Raw genomic sequence first — 4,441 nt, 5'->3', positions numbered from 1 at the left:
AATGTGGGGGACAATGTGTTCTCTGTGCTCAGAGACCTGCCAATACACTAATGAAAGCTGCTAAGGCCAGGTTTGTAAATGCATTGAGGTGACAGAGCCAAGATAGTTGAGAGCCTAATTCTCTCTGACATCAAAAGGGATTCTGACTTACACAGCATGGGAAGTCATGTCTTTAAACATCTTTAAAGCTATGAGTCTTTCTTCTTAAATATTTTAGAAATGACCCTCTCACTGAGTGAATCTCGACTGAAATTCGAGGTTTCTCAAACTACCCTTGAGAACTGTGTAGAAAACAACAGTTTTTGCCTAACTGGACCATTCCCTAGAACAGCACATATTGTTTCATCATTACAGAACATCCTTGGAAGGGGCAAAATGCTGAGTGTGAAGGCAGATCACTATCTTCGCCACCTAAATACCATAACACATAATTTCTTCAACCTTGTTGATAATCTGAGTCAGTTCTCCAGGAGCCTCATGTGGAGGGCAGCAGCAGGTAGCACTCAATAGAGTTGCTCTACCTAGCAGGCTCAGGTGGTGTCCCATAGTGCGTGTTTGGTGACCATAACTTCCCATCTTCTCACCAAGTTCAGGAGCCCTCATGGCAGGAGAATGTTTCACACGCTGGCTTTGCAGTGGCCACTAAGTCACTAAAGGGCTAAGTTGTGTGATGAATCCCAGTAGCTATGGCAGCTACAGCAGCAGGTGAACAGAGAACACAAAATAAAAATGGAAATGCCAAAAAATGCTTTCATATATACAACAGGAGTAGAAAGAAACTGAGGAAGGGTGGAGGGAGCATGAAAGCAGCACTATTTCCCTAAAATAGTTTTGAAATTGAGGAAAAATTACTGCATTTTAGCCCTCTCAAACAACTGTGAGAGGTTAGCAATTTTTCACAGCATTGCTTTATTTTTGACTAGGTCTTCAGCAACTATTACTCAAAGTTAATTCAGGCTTTAGTCTTTGGGAACTTTTTTAATGTGCTAGTGATTACAAGTCCGTTAATATTTATAAATGTCATTTGAATCCCATTTTTTACCCTCTTGTCCAGGCAGGGTCTCTCATAAGAAGAAAATATTGTTGCTCTTCTTTTTTTCTTTTTCTTTTATTTTTATTTTTATTACTATAGTAAGTTCAGGGTTGAGCCTGTTCTAAAAATGTCATATTCCATAAAGCTGTGATGTATAGTTTTTGTAGCCTGCCTATGCCCTGAGACAGGTCAGAGAGTTAGATATTAGGCCTGGAGAAATGGATATGTAGTCTATTCTCAGCTCTGCCACTGGCTAATCATGCAACCTTAATCAGTTCATTTAACCTCAGCGTGCCTAGGTTTCCAGATCAAAAAAGAAAGGGACAACAGGGTCCTTTGCAAATGTTTTCCAGTGCTTAATGGAGAACAAAGTATTACCCATCATGTTGCTGCTGCACTGGGACTTCTGTGAGTGTTATGATATGTACATCAAGTGAGTCCACGGACACGGATGGAGGTCTGGCCACTGTTTTTCTCCCCGAGGGAGACATCTCTCACAGTCAGTTTGACAAAGCACTGCTACAGACACCCTTTGCTTTAGGCGTGCAGGCTCTTATGTCACTCCTCAGCATTTTCCTGCCAGCCATGGCAGTTGCTGCCTCCTGTACGTTGGATTGTATATGTGATTCTCGTCTGCTGCAGCTTCACTTTTGCTGACCACAGATGATGGTCAACAGCACTCCGAAGAGCAGTAAACCAGGATTATATGGCATATCAGTGCCCATATCAGTTGCCTAACTTAAAGACCCAAAAGTGTGCCTCGAAAGTCATCAATGAGAGACTCATGAACAGTTTTCAAAGCATAAGACCTATTGAGACTTGACCTATAAGACCTATTGAGACTTGACCTATAAGACCTATAAGACTTGAACCCCAACATGCAAGTCAGAGATGAGTCTGTCCTTTTCACAGTTTCTGAAATGTGCTTCGTGCAAGCTTCTAGAGCGTGCACATGCTGGGTGAAGAGAGACATGCAATACCACAGGGCAAAAAGAGGGAAATGGTCACAGTGGCGGTAGAAAAAATGGTTAAAAGCATGCAGATCTTCTGTTACAGGGTTTGCTTTGCATACCTGGCTCAGAAAGGAAAGCAGCACCTTTCTCTCAGTGGGCATCAGAAGCATCAGAACCACCTTGTTCTGTCACGCTCCTGCCTCATGACACCACCAGCAAGCAGAGGCGTTGCAGACCTTTCTCAGCAGCAGAAGGCAGAGCATTGCAAGACAAAGTATTGCAGATGCACACCTAGCTAGATGGCACGGCTACCTCCAAAAAAACCCCAAAGGAAAACTGCATGCAGAGAGAGTTATCTTTCGAGGATTTGTACAGCCTGCTTCAGTAGTACAGGAGACAGCACCTGACATGGAACAACACTCTCTCACACAAGACTCCTGGCTGTATGAATTTTCCCATGTGCGCTGCTTTGCTTTTAGGCTCGCGTGGGTGTGCTACGTGCTCCCTTAGCAACAGCAACAAATGCGTGCTGCAGCTGTAGCCTTCTCTTCTTTGCAGCAGGAGAGCATCCTCAGTTTTCTTGCAGATAACACGCTCCCCGCAGAGCTGACCCTATCCCCCAAAATGTCTGCCTGCCACTCTCAAGGCTCTGGGCACTGATACAGGAGCTACACCAGAAGCAGACATGTCTTCCCTACCACCCTCTGCTCCAGCCCATACCTCCTGGCCTCCAGAAAACATCATCTGAATCAGTCTGGCAGGAGGAGGATCAGTTGCTTCATGTCAGCCCCCCTCCATTTATTCTGGAGTCAGATAGCTCCCACTGCTCAAGGCTTTTTACTAAAATTGAATGCTGGAGGGTGTCTGAGTGCTTTATGAATATCTAGAGGAAACAAACGCAGCAGTCAAGGCACTGGCATCCATTAATCACTTAAGGAGGGTTGGGGAAGTATTTTAAGAATAGAGTCTCAGGAAGCAGGGGTGAGTCAGGGAAGAACCACTCAAGCCAATATTAATGTTGCAGCTAAAAATTTAAAAATGTAGTAAAACCATGTAAGACACACAAAAAAATATTTCTTGCACTATTTTGATATTTGCCCTGGATTTCACCCTCTGTTGAACTCTGGTACTTGATAAAACATTATATATATATATATATATATATATATACACACGTTGGCACGTTCCTCAAATATATTTAACAATCCTGGTTTTAATGCTTCATCAACACATTTACCTGAGAACCAAATATGCATTTAGGGTGCAAGTATTTATAGATCCAAAATTTTGAGACAATTCTACCATTAAAAAAAAAAAAAAAATGATGTCCTAGAGAGGGCTACTTCTGGAGAAAAAAAAAAAAAATAAAAACAAAACAAAAAAACTCAAACCAAACCAAACCTCCAAAATATTTGTGGAAACATTGCTGAAATAGTTCAATGTTTATCTTCGCTTTTAATGGAAGGGCACCAAGAGCTCACACAAATTCTCCTGTGTTTTGTGCTGTCTTTAAAAACTTCATAGTTCGGTTGTGTGCAGAGCGTGTCAGTGTGGTAATTTCCCGCAGCACCGAGCGCTGTGGAGCTGGCGGGGGGTAGAGGGGGGCTCAGGGCCCGCGGGGGCCGAGGCACCGGCGTTCCCGCCCTCCCAGCGCCGGTTTTTCCTTCTGCCAGAGGCGAAGCTGCTGCAGGCAGACGCAGCCCTTCCATAGGGCTTTTAGCAAGGAGCTGAAGCCTCTTCCCCTCCTCGGGGTTATATGCAAGTGCGAAATCAGGTGATTTACCAGAAAGCGGGACGGAAACCGAAAGCGCCCGCCCTCCCCGCCGCGGCTTCGCGGCCCTGCCCGCTCCCGCTTCAGGCGGCCGCCGCAGGAAGGGGCCGAAGGGCGCGAGGGGGCGCTGCTGGCCAGAGGGGCCGCCGCCCCGGAGCCGGGTTTGACCGCGGGGGAAATCAATAAAGCGATCGGGGTGTCGCTTCGGGAAGGGGAGCTGCCCTTTGAACGCTTCCCCTTTGAACGGGCTCGGCACCTTCCCCCTCGCCGCCCCGGCCATGTTAGCCATTTCACTCAGCCCAAAACACGACCTTCGCCTCCCTGCGTGCAGAGGAAAACAAAATAAAAACATCATGACTCCAGAGCTCGAGTGGTCAAGGAAAATACGTCCTGATAATTTAAACACCGAGCTTTGCTGCAGCTGTTCCCGAGGGCTGTTTCGGTTGCCCCGGGAGGGGGAAGGAAGCGGCTCCAGCCGCGGCCGCCGCCGCACCCCGCGCTGCGGGGAACCAACGGGCGAGGGGGTGGGGCCCGCGAGTCGTCCGTCACCGCGCGGCGGGGGCGGGGAGTAGGCGCGCGCGTCGCCCACCCTCGCGACGGCAGCCGCAGCCAATCAGCGGCGGGAGGACGCCCCCTCCTCCCCCGAGCGCCTCGCCCCGCCCCGCCCCCTGCGCGGCAGCGCCC

The sequence above is a fragment of the Nesoenas mayeri genome, assembly GCF_963082525.1.
Source record: "Nesoenas mayeri genome assembly, chromosome: 1".
Taxonomy (NCBI): Eukaryota; Metazoa; Chordata; class Aves; order Columbiformes; family Columbidae; genus Nesoenas; species Nesoenas mayeri.
The sequence above is the reverse complement of the archived record's forward strand: the minus strand, read 5'-3'. Positions refer to the sequence as shown.